Source organism: Lampris incognitus, chromosome 14 (genome assembly GCF_029633865.1).
Source record: "Lampris incognitus isolate fLamInc1 chromosome 14, fLamInc1.hap2, whole genome shotgun sequence".
Taxonomy (NCBI): Eukaryota; Metazoa; Chordata; class Actinopteri; order Lampriformes; family Lampridae; genus Lampris; species Lampris incognitus.
Window position 1 is genome coordinate 36,387,219 of NC_079224.1, and position 16,367 is coordinate 36,403,585.

The 16,367-nt window shown below is 42.1% G+C and overlaps 1 protein-coding gene across 1 annotated transcript in view; it reads right to left on the reverse strand.

Annotated features, from left to right (window-relative positions):
* chd7 (chromodomain helicase DNA binding protein 7) overlaps positions 1 to 14,766 on the reverse strand; it is a 111,603-nt gene extending 96,837 nt beyond the window's left edge. Inside the window, exon 1 of the mRNA XM_056292499.1 lies at positions 14,544 to 14,766. The gene's annotated coding sequence lies outside the window, so the exon portion shown is untranslated. The remainder of the gene's footprint in view (positions 1 to 14,543) is intronic.
* Between the last annotated feature and the right edge of the window lie 1,601 nt (positions 14,767 to 16,367).

Consider the following 16,367-nt stretch of genomic DNA (forward strand, 5'->3'; position numbering starts at 1 on the left):
CAGTGAGCAGCAAGTCTCTATCTTTTTTTGTCGCTAAGTTATTAAACTTTGAAAATCCAAAATGATCAAAAAGACCTCCTTGGACTTTCTAATAGTTTTTAAAGTAAAGCAATTGTATTACACAACAAGAAAAGATGACACAACATTTTGTTAGAACTTTTGCACTTGCATTATGTTTGAATATGTGACTTGATAATGCCAAAATATTGGGCATAATTCTTAGAATAAATGAAAAATATAGAACTGCAATGGTGTTTTGTCTCTTGCTCACCAAGGCATCTACTGTATCGTATTAAATCAAAATCATGAGCCCTGAATCGTGTGATGTATCGAACCATGAGACTTGTGAATTGTCCCACCCCTACAATATAGTAACTTACCATCCACCGAAAAACGAACTTCCATGGCCGCTGACAACGCCAAAACACGACACAACTCATGAACTCGGGGCTTTTTAGTATTCATTTCCAAAGTTGTGAATACCACAAGACGGGGGCGTTCATATGGACTCTTCTTGTGAACAAGAAAGAATACGACACCATTTGAAGGCAGCATAGGTTCTTGTTTTCAGTGTTGCTCACCTTTCTCTCACTTGACACCGACTGTGTCAAATCAGCTCTCTGCTCTGTTACAAACTGTGATTAGTGCGTTGTGGCCTGTGGTGAGTTTCAACCAAACGCAGAACAAAATTTACGAGCGGTACAAATGCATGAAAAGTCAGTGGTAGAAGGCGAATGGGCAGAGTTAATGGCGGCAAAACTGCGAGCGTTGAGAAATGGGCGAAATGAGCGTTCACTCAAGTTAAAAATGTTCAACTTCAGCGAACATTTCACCTGGCAAAAGCAATCACCTTCAAATAGGGCTCGAGTTGGTACTACGCATCCAAACTGACCACCGACATCGGGTCTGGTGGGACTTCCAAGCACAGCCATGGCACTGACTCTCTGTTGCTGATCCATGATCACAAGATAAATTGCAAGACAACTTCTGATGAACTTCTGACTTACTTTTTAGTAGTGATGTGTTGGTCACGAACGAGTCGGCTCTATGAGATGGCTCCTTTAAGTGAACGATGGGAACCGGCTCCCGTCGAGCTGATTTCTTTTTCTTCCTCACTTTTTTTCTTGCAAATTAATACAAGACAGAATATAATAGGAGGATCCTATAGTGTATTTTGTTAAATACAATCCAGAAACGCCTCACTTTGGTAACGACATTAAGAGTCGAGCATGGGGAGACTTGCATGTTGCGCCGGTCACCAACATACAAAACATAGTTCAATATGAATAAAACGTTCCAATACACACGTCTAATAGTGTTAGATGTTTTTACATTATTTATCATACATCACTTGTCTCTTATTGCTGAGCCAAATGATCTGGCTCGCTAAAACAGCGGGAATTCCCATCACTATAACTTAGCTAACTTCTGTTGGGTCTAGTAAACTTGCTAGCAGCATTTGTGTAATCAAAAAGTGCTTGCTGTGACATGACACAAAATTTGCTTGTTTGTTTTTCAAACAGGCAATCACACCCATGCAGGAAAGCGAAGTGAGAATTTGCTTCACATTCAGTTAAAACGCACAGTTAGAACAATTAGCAGTGGGGGGGGTTATGGTTGGTTGTTATCTTTACATGCTTACTGTGCTAATAAATTATTTTTCCATTTCACACATATCTATTTTAGGGGCAAATGCAAGTGAAATACTCAAACTGTAGAGCCCTGGGTGCTGGTCTTAAAATAAGGTGTAGTCAGGCGCATTGCTATTGTGAGGCAGTGGAAAGCGATTGACCAACAAAAACATGGTCTTAAGTCAGTGGTGCAGTATTTTACTGTTATTTAAGGGCACATTATTAAGATAGTAATATGCACCTACACAGATGGGGGCACAACTTTCCTACTACTTGGGAAATCCACCATTATAATAGCATTCCCCCAAGATGCAAGCGTACCTGATTTTTAAAGGTAATGACACTAATTGGTTTATTTCATGTTATGCCAAAAACACATAATTAATTAAGAGACTTAAGTACAAAGTACAACCCATTTGGACCATGCACCTTACTTTGGGTTCGGGTTATCTGCTGTTAAATTAGCAAAAATACATTTAGACACGCCCTTAATGCACTTGCGACATGCGCTTTACACCGTGTGTTTAGACTTAAAATATAGCTAGGATTAAAATACAGCCCTTTGTTTTTCTAGTCTTGTTCCCCCCAGTATGATTTAACAATCTTTACTAAATTTAACCTGACTAAAATAAAACAGACCAGAACACTTTTATCTAAAACTGTGATATCGCAGAGTGACTGTCTCTACTGGCATTAGGACGCAAAACCCTTTACCAGGGTAATCTGTACGGCATGGGAAAAAAAAAAAGACCTAATCAATGGAGTTCACTATACTGGACACTTGTGGTCACAGCCATCAGTTCTTTATGACGTGCGCCACACTACAGCTGGTATATCTTAGGAGGATATTAGGGATCTGTGCCAAGGATGTTTCCCGTGGTGGAGAATCTATTCAGGCCACCGCAGTTCTCTCAAGCCTCTCACTCGCACACGCTCATAAGGGGGTCATTGCTAGCTCTCTTCCCCTTCTTTTCACTGAGCTCTCCCCCCAGCTCTGGCTCCATCTTCTTAACTGGATGATGCTGCCACTGGCAGCAGCGTTTAACCTTTACCCGGCTATGTGACTCATTGGAGAGAGGAGAGCAGAGAGGAGGAGAGAAATGAGGGGGATGGAGAAGAGTACAGAGGAGCCACAAATTTACAATTAACACTATGCATTAAGAGAGGAACAGGATGTTTGGTGGGGGTTTGTGGCTGGTTTTCAAAGATGGGAGTAATCAGCTGTAAGGTTGTTTTTATTTTTAAACAAATAATTCCTGTGCACTTCTAATGGAGAGTGTCATGTTTTGTTCCGGCTAAGCTGGCTGCGTAAGGATGGACACTGAGGGCTAGGGGGCGTAGCATGAAAGCAGGACATGACACACATTGCTGGGTGCTTGGAGAGGTCAAGGATTCATTGACAAACTCGCACAGAAAGAAGTCGAAGACATGCTTGACATGCCGTCTCTCAAATGGAGGCTGTAATACCAGCCTCTCTTCTAAGCAGCGCTTCCATAAGGCCTCCACTGCAGGAGGGGGATGGGAGAGGCAGAGGATAAAGGGAGAAAGGAGGGGGGACAGGTGAGAGAGGGACGGACCTTCAGAGTGTCGTCACGGTGATTAAATTCCCTGCAAACCTTATGCCTGGAGAGGAGAGGAGGGGGGGATGGGGGATGGTGTGGGGTTATAAACGTGAGCGTGAAGGGTGGAATGAAACGAAGACAGAGGGGTAGAGGACGGGGTGAGCTGGGGCTAGAGAAAGCGGAAAGAGATGGAAATGACGATATTGCCCTCCTGGTCCCTACTAGCAGGGATGACATCCACGAGACATGACGGTAAGAGACAAAATGGCTGCCCTAACACCGCCACTGATCTGTCACTGACACTGAACACCCCAGTTCTCCTAATGAGAGCTAAAAGCCACACTGGAGCACTCAAAGAAACTTCTCAACAGTCCGCTGATGACAATGGTCTTAGTGTGACGTGATGTCATGGCCCCTCCTTCACTGCCAAAAACACAGTAATAACCATTTTACAAGGACGCATTATCTCAGTTTGATAACCTATTTGCAGTTTTAATTTGTTGTTTTCTAGATTAACTTTGTCAGTTTAGGTCTAATCGTTTTCGAAATATTTTGTTATAGATTTTATCTTTTCTTGGGCTCAAGCATTTTAACTGTCACTGTTTGTGTCCAGTATCAGAGGGTAGGGACAAGCACACATTGTTAAAATTACCCAGTTTTCATAGTCTGTAATGTAACGTTAGCTGGTATGGCCTCATTTCTAGATAGCAGTCTATGTGCCACTCCTATTGGCTTGAGCAGAGAAACCAACTGAAATGCAATATGATTTTTTTCCAGGTTATTTTTAAAGTCAGCAAATATATTTCTGTTTCAGTCTTCTTCACTTAGGCTTAGTGAAAAGGTTTTGGCAGTGTTGATTAACATTAACTACTCTGCTGATGCAAAAAGAGCAACACAGCTGGGTAGATGCAACACATCTTCAGTGTCAGGTTTAGCACATTTATCCCCTCTACCTCACATTTATATTATGATATTAACATCAAAGTTGAATCTTTCTGGCCACATGCTGCCAAAGTACAAATGAATTTGAAAATATGTAGACAGCTTCATCCGCACCATTGTTTCATTAAGAACTGTGTGTCAAATTAGCAAGTAATTACATTTTAAAAAATGCGGGGTAGAGGCTGACATTTTTTTCGGGAATCCTGTGGGTCACAGGATTCCTGTGGGATTCCAGCGGATTCAGTTTCACAACTCACCACATGCCTGGAATGGGACAGGAAAAAGTCAACAGGAACAGGTGGGACCGGGAATCATAATAACAATAGGTGAATTTTTATATATAAACATGCAATTCTAATATGAATAAACCCTGTTTTCTTAATTTTGAACACAATGCTAGTTGTTGTGTCATCTTTTTTATTCTCTCCTGTGCTCTGGTGGCTGGTTGGTTGCAGCCACCTGACCAGTGCATGACGTGTGTGGCTTGACGACGCATGGTGCAGCCACCATTCAAATGCCAACAATGGAGTCAGATTCAGGGAAGACAGTGTTGCAACACAGAGTAAAGGACAATGATCCTTGTATCTCACTGACAGAGCTTTCGGGCCAAGTCTGAAGTTTTAAACAAGTCCCTAAGAGTCAAGGGTGACTGTGTTAAAACTCTGTATGCTGCTTGCAGGCAGCACGAACTCACTTCATTTAAGCAACACATCTCCTCTGTCACATACGCTGAGGTTTTTCGATTCAAAATGTGTGATGAGCAAGCGCCAGCATTATGCCTCGTGCAGACAATGCATACGCGCCTCTGTCTGCACTCAGTATCTCCAAAACTATGCAAACTAATCTAAGATAAGGATGGCGAGAACATCACATCAAAATCACTGAATTGCCGAGTAGGTAGACTGTTATCCCTAAAAAACAACAACATGGGAACAGGATGGGGCAGGAGTCATTCTTCTGGGATTGGGACAGGATTGGAATTTCTTTTAACTCTTGTCATGGGATTGGGATGGGACAGGATTGAAAATCCACTCCCATGTCACCCTCTAATGTGGGGTTGCCCACTCACTACCAGCAATCTGTTGGGATGGACAAATATTTCTCCAATGCACAATCTGTAGGACATGTAGTCTGCATTGAACCAGAATGTTATGTTTAAAATGTATATATCTTTTTATTTCTGTTGAAGTAGCTTTTTCCCCATTAAGTTAGACATTTTAGTGGATACTGTGATTGTGTGGAGACAAAATGTGTCCATCCACCTAAAGAAGGCATGTAACGGTCCCATCACTGCTCCTGCATTAATCAAGGCACACGGGTTACTTGCACCTCCAGCCTCTTGGGGCACCAATCTAAAAAATAAGTGGCCTTGCCTGTTTGTGATACATCTTCAGAAATGCCCCACACCCAGAGCTATTCTACTTATTTCAAGTTAAATGTCGAGTTCTTTCTGGACTAAGGAGACTGTCACAGTGACTCACTAAAATTGTACATTAATATCCAATTACGTAAAGGGGAACAAAAAACATTTGATAGCTATAAACATGTCGGGCTTAGGAAAATATCAACACTTCATCATATAGAAAAAAGGCTTTATATAACCCAAAGAGGCATGAATCACTACAATCATCTCTAATAATTCAAGGCCTGGTTGGAGAGCCACCATACGCTTACAAACTGGCCTATAGCTAAGGGTGACAGGGACAGAGGTATGCGTTAGTGAGGATGTGTGAGAGACAGGATTATCACTGCAGCTCCAAGTCAAGGTGACTAACCAACCTGGAGATGAACACAACACCTCTTCTAAAAAAGTCCTCAGTCAGTTAACCTCATTCAGTTACAAAACACATGGTATAAAACCCATGAATAACACTGAATATGTCAAAAGCTGGTTAGAAACACCAGCAAGCTTTAGTTTGTAAAACCCTATGGCTGATGTCAAGATAAAATGTATTTCTGCATTAAAAAAAAAGATTAATTAAATGACAGATGGCACAATACAAGTGGAGGAGAATAAATTGAGATGGGGGGTGGCAGAGAGGAAGATATGTTACCAACAGTGATTTTGACTGGTGGCAAAACAATTTCCTCTGTCTGCACAAGACATAATGGTAGCCCTATGCCAATAGGAGTAGTTAGTACTTGTCTTCTTGTGCTTGGGAACATGGCAGAAACTTCTAATCATGAATTCACGATTAGAACATGCATATCAGATGTAATGATTTTTGCAACGATTTAAAAAAAAAGTACTATTTATATAACGTTTAATGTGTTAAATGTACTCTTGAATGAAAGATTAACAGTCAAAAGGGCAAACTGCCCTTAAAACATTGTCTGGATGCTAGCTTATAATATTTCCTGAATCTGTGCATGATTACTGTAATCAATGCAGAGCGATGAGTCAATTATGAAAAACAGCAAGCAGGAATTTTTGTCTTTAACACAACAACCATACTTGAATAAGAATAGAAAAGTTACTATTTTGTCTTAATATAAATCCTCTCAGTAAACAATCTGTAAGAAAACAATTTTACAAAATAGTGGGGCAAAAAAACCTTTAACTGTTGGGGCTAAAATCACTTTTCAATCCTCTTGGTTTGCCGATATGTCAAAATTTTCATACTGGCCACCGTCACCCCAACAATCACCAATTGCTGATATATTTGCGCCGATTGGACCCAGACAATTGACCTATCGCAAAGTACCGCCCCAGAATGGTGCTTGTCCAATCCTACCTTACCAACGGTTTCTATGTGAGGGAGGTCCGTCAAGCTTTCAAACAGACAGAAAAATGCTGAAACGGTGTGCCTATGTGATCTGCAAATCGGATACTAGATATCTGAAAAGTTAAGTTTGGAGGGGGTATAATTCTCTTTCCTTTCCTGAAACCCAGAACGCAAGAAGCGCAATGTCGGCAATGGATTTCACAGTATAGCAGACCCCATGGCCAGCTTAATCCATCCAAAATCAACAAAAATACCTGTCTGCTCCAAGCTAAGCTTGCTACTAGATATTACTGATAGCTAACATAGCTAACGTATTATTACTGTTACTTTTACCCACACAATGATTATTACCATTATCAGAGTATTACTGACTAACAAAATAACATTATTAATGTACCTGATGAATGTAACCAGCTTAGTCTGTGGCCAGAGATACCTAATTTAATGATAGCTAATGATAGCTAGCCCACTAACATAACTTTGTTATGCTAGTCACAGCTTAGCCAGGTTCCATCTTTGATTTCAGAGCATAAAGACCCACGGGGAGGGTCGGCTGGGATGGTCTCTGGCCAGTTTGACCTCCCCATATCCGGCCTATTTTAAACGTTTCTCCCCCCCTTTGTGAGCTACAGGTGGGGACCGGCCGTTCGGAAAAATCATCCCGCCCGCAGAGACATCTTGTTTGCCTTATTTTGTTGAAAATACCGGTTCTGGTCTGAAGGTAAAAAAAATATCATGAGGCAACTCCCCCGCCCACGGGGCATGTCCCTGGCCGCCCTGCGACCCCCAGGAGCCCATACAGAACCCCCGAAAAAGCCTGGATAAAAAAACGCCACGGGGAACATTGGCCAAAATCAACACTATAATACGGTGATGTTGACAATGGATTATTAAAAATATACCTATAATAGCTGAAAAATTTTAACTTACCCTTCAGTGCAAGAGCACAATTGGTCCACAGTGTGTTTCAGAATTAGTTGATAGGGTTTCTCATTCTTTGATTGCGACTAGTAAACTTTACCCTCAATTACAGTCGCACCCGGCGGCCCGGAGTCCACGCAAGTCAGTTTTACTTTTAATATTCTGAATGTATCCCTCCTGCATACTGTAACCCCTTCTGCCTTTCACGGGATGATATTAAGGATGAATTACGCCAAAATACATCACTTATTTTCTCGGAGAATGCACTGATTTCTTCCTTCATGTTTTGGGATTTTCTGGTTACTTCCTGGATGGTTCTGAAATGCTTGATGGGCATAGCAACAGTAACTAAGGGGGGGGCGGGACTTTACGAAAGGTCAGTTGCCGATATATTCGTCCAATCACCTGAGCCTAGCACATACAGACGGCTAGTGAATATAAGTCCTGTTTAAGGCTGTCGATGACTATTCAAAATTTGAATATATATATGAATTATATATATAAAAAACAAAACAAAACACGACATTGTGAAAATTAATATTCGTTTATGGGGGAAAAAAAGCAGCAGTACCACGGCTGCCTGCCTCGCGAATTCTCGCGAGGGCCTTGGCTGCTGCACTGAATACGCTGCATAATGGACAGGAGTCACACAACGTCACTTTCATTGGTTGAAAAGTAAATTTAGGTCAAGCTGAAAAGAGCGAATAATTCAACAACAGCCGTGTGGTACAAATGGCAGCGAGTTCACGACCCAACTCGGTCGCAGAGAGAGTGACTTTCACTCTGAACAATCTAAAAGGCCCCGTTTGGAAATACTTCGGATTTTGGTCAGAAAACAGATTGTGAAACCTCGAGATAAAGTCCTAATGCAAGCTATGTAAGCTACAGTTAGCTTTCCATGTTTATCACAGCACAGCTTGCTCAAGAGCATTGAATGTCTGTTCTATATACTGTGAAACTTAAATTGATACCCTGTACTTTATTTACTTCGATCACTTAATACAACCGGCCTATATTTGGGACATGAGTCAGGACCTTTAATTCCTTTCGCACAAATCTCTTGCTCAGCAAAGATGGAAAAATACTATCAAATTGTTTATTTAAACCAATATGAATATTACCTAATCCCTATAAAAAAAAAATTAGGCTCGCGAATAACACATCAATTACGAATCATTCATCTCGCTCCGAGGCAGCACGTTCTCATTTCTCACTTAGCGCCAAACCAGAGAGAAAGAGAGGTCTATGATCTTTAAATTAAGTTTTACAGTATAGGACATTATTTTATTCGTTTATTTTGTGATATGTAGGTATGTCGATCTTTTAAAAGACATGTTTACATTGAAATAAATATACCTATACAAGTAGTTATGACTCTCGTTGTATTGGTTTGCCCTCTTATGGACATAATGCGCAAAAATATATTGGAATGGGTTCGAACCCGTGTTTTTTAGAAGGAATAATCGAACGTAATTTTTGGCCAATTTTGACAGCCCAAGTCTTGCTGAAATAAACACGACTTAGACTGTAAAGTCAATACAAGTCAACAGGTCCTCATATAATAAATGCTGAGATTACGAGTAAAGGAGGACGGTCGACAAGCTCTGGATTTAGAGCTCATTTCTGGCAAGTAACTGTAGCTGCATTTCCATTAAGCTGTTTTCGAGCGGATTTTTAGGTTGTGAATAAAAAAAAGTCAAATAGCATGCAAAAAGTATTTAATTTTGCTTGAGGTGGAAACTCAGATGTGTCATTTAAGAGATAATGTGATAAGTAAATATTCTAAAGCAAGCAATACTTGTCAATCCTTTTCACTTTTTCCTCACTTTGATAGCTCTGTTCTGTCCAAAGCGAGCTTAATTAAGTGCTTTTCGAGATGGACTGGGTTCACAGGGGGAGGTTCTGTAATTCAGGCAATTCATGATAAGGTGTGGTTTTAATCTAATACGAATCTACAATGCCCACTGCTTTTGCATGTCAAGAGTATAAAAACACCTGAGCAAATAATTTTCTGTATTTTGTCGAAATACAGAAAATGCCGTAGTAAGCAATATAATTCAAATTAACCCCATAGTAACATAATAGCCTCTACAATATGGTTTTTTTTTTGGCAGCCACAACACCTCCTGATTTCCACCCACAGCAATAAAACGTGGTTGACTTAGAAGAGGGGATATTTCAGCCTATCAACATACCCACCAGCAGGATCACCAAATTAAGACTCGTATAAAAAAAAGAAGTTAAATGCCTCCAGTGGTCAAGAGCTTGCAAAGCAATGCGATGGATGCACCTGTTGATGGCTAACGTTTGCAAGATTTGACTAACCAGCCTATTCAACAACAATAACAAATATAACTAATAATAATAATAACAACAAGTAATAAGTGTTAACGCTTGTTCATTACCGACATGGCATACTGGTTCTCTAACAATTCTACTGTTCCGTGATTTAAAAAAAAATGGAGGAAAAAAAAAACAAACAGAAAAAGCTGAATAAATTTCTTCTTATGCCCGTTTCCCCCAGGAAGTTGCGGTTAGACATTTACATCAGGCTATCTGTGCACATTTCGTGGATAAATACAAAGACTCCTTTTCCCCTATCATATGGACCATATGATAGTGTTTAATAATAACAACACAACCATTATGAAACCAGTCCAGTTCAAAAAGGGGTTTAACTGCTTAAAACATAGACAATTATTGAAATGCAACTAATAAAATCGTTCAACTTTCCCTCTAAGTTTGTTTTAAATTCACCTGACGTTAGATGGAAACATGGCTAATCTTCCCTCCTGTGCTGAAAACCCTCTCAAATGGTTAAGTGGTGGCAGAAATTCACTGCTGAAGTTCTACTTGTCGGTTCACCAGGAAAGCTGTGTGCGGGTAAAACAAATGCACAATTGTACTTTAGCTAGGAGACAGTTTTGTTTAGACAGTGGAGTGATCTGTGTGATTGGCTGTCTTGTTATCATTCATCTGAATGCTGTTAAACATGAAGAACTCCGCTACAGCCAATATCGAAAACAATCGACCTGTGTTAACATCAAAAAGCGAGGAACATTTTCTCTAATTCAATACCGAGGTTTTTTTTCACCTAACACAACTGTCTTCACACTTGCTCATACACAAAGTCAAAAGAAGGACATACAAATACACACATCTGTTTTACCTTTGTCTGCCCCCTTTCAAGCCCCTCTCTCTTCTGGTTTAAAACTGTAGCCTACCTGTTCTGGACTATCCTAAGGCCTTAAGAACACATATACACACACACTGTACCAGTCCAGAAGAACCAAGCCATGTTCTGATCCCTCAGGCCTGATGAAATACTGAAATTTCACTGAAACATTTACTGAGTCCCAAGTTTTAATACCACAAATGAACTTGTTCAAATAATGAAATCTGGATCAGTACCCATTTAAAGTGTGTATCTTGATTTGCAGCTCAAGTCCTAAGTAAATGCACAAATGTGGAAATACCAATTAGACAGGAAAATCTTTAGCACTTTCGAATCTATCTGATTTTGGTAGACACATTACTCAAGGATTGTTCAGTCAATAAAGAAGATATTCTACTGCATTGGCCTTCAGTCCGAAGCTCTTTGACATGACAGACATTACAGGTGAAATGTAATATTGTGGTATTGGTGACGAGGCCAGTTAAACCAGGACTCTTTGAGGGGGCACACCACAGATAGACATGTGATCTTTGGTCCTCAAAAAGATGGTACTTTTCAAACACGATCCACTCATCTAAGGACCATAGTTGCTATACTATAAGCCAGGGGAAACCCCTGAGAGAGGCTTACTTCTATCACCAATGTGTTAGACTTTGTACAGTGAAACCCCTCCAAGAGAGACAAAAGCACTTTAAAATCAACCATAAGCCTGTTGGTACCCTCTGAGGTCCCATATCAAAAGCAAAATACAGGTAGAACTCATTCAGAAGCCATTTCAAGGACAAGACATCAGAGAGAGTGTGTGTGTGTGTTTATTGTGGTGGTAATGGCGTTTTATATGGAGGGCAGACAGTCCACCTAGTAAATTAAAATAGCAAATTTCAGTAGTATTGCAAAAACAATTACATGCTACATTTAAGCGCCAGGTCATTTTTTGAGTTTTACAGTCCTCCTGTTATCCGAATTGCTTTTTTCCCCCACAACTGTCAAGTTGACCATAAAGGCAAAGGCACTACTTCATGGCATTGCTTATATGCATCTGGGCCCTTGAGATTTGAGAGTCAACAGACATTAGTTTGACTGGGACAGCTACACCCAAATCAAAATCAACAACTTCCTCTAAAACAATCACGTGTATTCACCTTAAAATTCAACACATTACGCTCATTTGCATTGTCGAACAAACATGCAGTGAATTTGTCTGAATACGTTTCATGGATCCGTGTGTCAAATGTTGAATCAAGAGTTTTGGAAAATGCGGTTACGTTGAAATAAAATTTAAAAAATCCCTCTGCAAACACAAGTGGCAAAGTTTCAACTCGGTTCTCGAGTTAGTTCGTAATGACTCTCCTCTCACCCAGCCCCCCACTCCCGTTTGCTCAACGTGGCCCCTCTAATAAGTCAACGAAGCTTTGCGGCATTTGGAAAAAAGTACCTCAACTCCGACCACAAGAAAGGACGAGAGAGAGAGACAGGCGGAGAGTGAGACAGAGACAGGGAGGGAGAGAGAGACAGAGACAGACAGAGACAGGGAGGGAGAGAGAGACCACGATAGTGCCGAACATCTGTTGTGTATGTATGGTCGGGGCCTCTTATCTCGCCCTCGCCCTCTCTCTCTCTCTCGCCCTCTCTCTCTCTCTCTCTCAGTGGCCCGCTTAACATGACTAGCTGCCATCTTGGCTTGCAGACACACAGGCACACATAAGGTGGGGGAGGCAGGCTACTGGCTATGGCAGACAGGAGGGGGAAAAAAGACCCATCATATTTACGCTGAATGCGCTCCTGTTGGTGGCTCAAAGTCTAAATTCAACCATCGGCATACAATACACGTCTCCGTGACTTTTGGCGATCTTTCGCTACAGAGATCGCCATTTCTTTATGTAGGGTTAAGAGGCAGTCAAAGTTCCGCGCGAGCGGCGGATGACCATTATGCAAGTTGACCGATTGCAGAATGCATAATGGTGAAAGAGACGATCGTGGGCGAAGTTGTGTGTTTAAAAGAGGGAATAAAAAACGAAGGGCCGTATTAAAACGGGGAGATTTCTGCCGAAGTAGTAGTTCGAGGGCACCGGCAGGTGTTTCGGACGTTTTTGTTTTTTTTTTCTATTCGCCGTCCAGCCCGAGTAACAACTGAAGCCATTACTAAACTTCCCTACCGGATACCCTATTTCACCACAAACAAACTCGCGTCAAACTTTAAAAAACACGGAAATGACCCACGGAGACGATAAAGAGAGTCAAGTGTTATTTTGCACCTCGAAAAAGTGAGCCGAAAGACGGGGAAAAGTTGATTCTCCAAACCCGCAAGCCACACGTCTAATCCTAATTGCCGGGAGGATACGGGCTTGCTTCGGGGTCTGCTATCTGCCGATAGCCTAGGGACAATGAGGGCGATAGCCAGCTAAAAGGCTAGCTGAACTTCAGTGTCCTAGCACCGGGCTAACCTCCAGCTGCTAGCATTGCTAATTAGCCTATCAACGGCATTACGCACGTCGTTCCGGACTGTCGAACGACTCGCTCATCTCGCTATATCATCCCCCCCCCCCCGAGAAAATGCCCAGGTCTACAGCAGCAGATACGGCACCTAAGTCTAGTTTCGATGTTATCACATAGTAGGAGACAGTAGTGACAAAATGCGGGTTTGATATAACGTGAGAAACACGGCTGTATGAAATGACCGCCTGGCCTCACCCCCCCCTCTCTCTCCCACACACATACACACACACAGTCCCTTCCGTCCAATAACACTAGCTGCTGCTACTACTACGGACACTTCACCCTGTCCCCCTCACACAGCAAAACCCTGTATTTATCCAGACAGACTAAAACCTACGGGTCTATTTCCCAACGAAAAGTGTCTGTTTGCACATTTGATGCGTGTCTCGGTGTCTGAGACGGCGATCCGGTGGGGGAATCTCCCCTCGCGCGAGCTCCACTTACTCCGTCGGCCGGTGACTCACCTCGGCGCTCGAGCCACCTCGTGTCTCCTAGAGGCTTCAACACAATTAGCTAACCCAAGCTAACCGGGCTAACACTCACACTACAACGTACAAGTGGAGGGGGGGGGACTGAATAAAAAGTCCATACGTCTCATTCGGGTTACGTTCAACAACTCGCCCGAGAAGTGGTTTAGGAAAAAAGGGGGGACTCTCTCCCGGGGCTGTGCCGAGATAAAATTCTTTCCACTTTTCAATTACTAGTTAATGGGACTGTGTGCGTGCGCTGCGGTGGGTGGCGAAGCTAAAACTTGCTATTGTTAGCATGTCGGCATGGCAGCTACGCAGACCTTCAATGACTTTCCAGTCAAATGAGGGAAATGTATGCCTCTTAAATTGTCCCCCGGTCCTCGGTGAGGTCTTTGCTGTAAGTTGCTCCGATCGAGACCCACGTCGGGCAGAAAGCCCAACTTGCAAGGCGAATTAAAGGGTCCGATTCCATAAAAAGTAGGAAAAACTTACTATTCGGCAGGCGCCTGAATCAATATTATCCTAAATCATCGTTTGAAATTATAAACGTGGCCCTCGGACTGGGTTTCGACCGAGAAAATGTGAGTTACAGTTCAAAAGAAAGGCAGTGGTTATCTTACCCAACAAGCTTGGTCACTTCGGGGCTTTTATCAAATCAACTCCTCGTTAGTAGCTTTAGTATCTCCGATCGCTGGAAAATCCACTGTGGTGCTTTGTTGAAATATAAATAAAGGGAAAAGTTCAAGTTTTATCGTCATTAAATATTTCTCCGGTGTGTCTCGTATCCGCGACCTCGCCGACTAGTGTGCGTCCTCGTCTCTCCTTTGTGTTAATTTCACTCAAATCGACTTTAATCCGATCGATCCTCGGCTGGCCGCGCTCCCGAGTCCTCACCTTCCTCGGCCAGGGGGGCGCGCTCCCGAAGACCTCTCATGGATAAACATGCGGCGTGCGCGGTCACTGACCCTGCTGTGCCCGTGCGACGCTTTTTGGGAGTTTTTTGTTTGTGAAAATGGTGGCTATCTAATCTAATCTCCACTTCTTCTCGTTATTCGCGTAGAGCTTTTTTTAGTTTTAGATGGAAAAAAGCAGCGTGTCGGTAAAACTTTTTTTTTTTAATTTAAAGCTTTGCACCCTTTCGGTCCTCTTGTGTGATAGACACCAAACTACCGCAGGGGAATAAACAGAATGGGCTGTCTCACGTTTTGGATCTTTTGAACATTATGAGTGTGACACTTAAAATTGGTCCAGCCTGAAGTAGCAGGTTATGCCTAAGACAAATTCTTTGCCGCTGTTTTTTTCTCGATTTTTAACAATAATAGGCTAGCTATATCTTGATGCATGCTCAATAATCCAGGTAAGAAAATCAAAGAAGGTTGAATCGGTTCATCTGGATACAATGTTTATTGACAGATACGTTTCATCGCTCAACTAAGTAACATCTTAGTTGAGTGATGTCACTTAGGTGTCACCTAGTTGAGTGGTGAAACCTACCTGTCAATAAACGTTGTATCCAGATGAACCGATTCAACCTTCTTTGAATAGGCTAACTAGATTTGTTGATCACTTGTTTCAAAGTCAAGGCGAACAGGCATGTCGTCTTAAGAATGAACGTCCCTTTCAGATCATGAGGGGAGACAAATCATTACACACACACAACTCCTCTAGCCTACCCTCCATTCAAACCTATCGACGGTGAGAGAGAAAGGAGGTATTTTTGCTGTCGTACATCTGGACAGCAGCAGGTTAAACTGGAGTCTAAGGAAGGTATTTCTCCCCCGTCCTTTCCATAACGCAGACTGGCATCGATTCACGTCATATCGGGCAGCCAGTGAGTCAAATTCAACTACCAAAATCAAGTCAATCAAGTCTATTAAGTCACAAAAAGACACAAGACTTATGATTATTTGAATAAACATTCAAAAAGAATGGTATACAACCAATATCTAAATACGGATCTGATGTTTTGTCCAGGACTGCTTGATTTGCAGCGTTGGAAAAGCAACCCCCCCCCCCATTTAAAATGGCTTACACCAGTTCGTGCCCCTTTGGGAAGGTGCACGGCTATGTCGCCTGCAGATTGGGTTTGTTTTATTTGACGAGACAAAACTGACGAATATGCAACAAAGGGAACACCCCGATATTTTCCAATGAAGCTACGTGTAGCTTAAGAGGCAAGTCAAACAGCATGAATATATATATATATATATATGTGTGTGTGTGTGTGTGTGTGTATGTATATATATATATATATTTATCCCCCTCTTCTGCCGGTCTGTCTTCCTCACAGTAGGTGTTTACTTCAGAGACGCACACATTGCGGAGATCTCGGGCACGGCGGTAACCCGGATGTCCCGACGCGGCCGGTAATTTGCTTATCATAACAACCTGGCCCACAGGAGAGCGACATTTAAAGACACACGCACACACACGCACACACACAC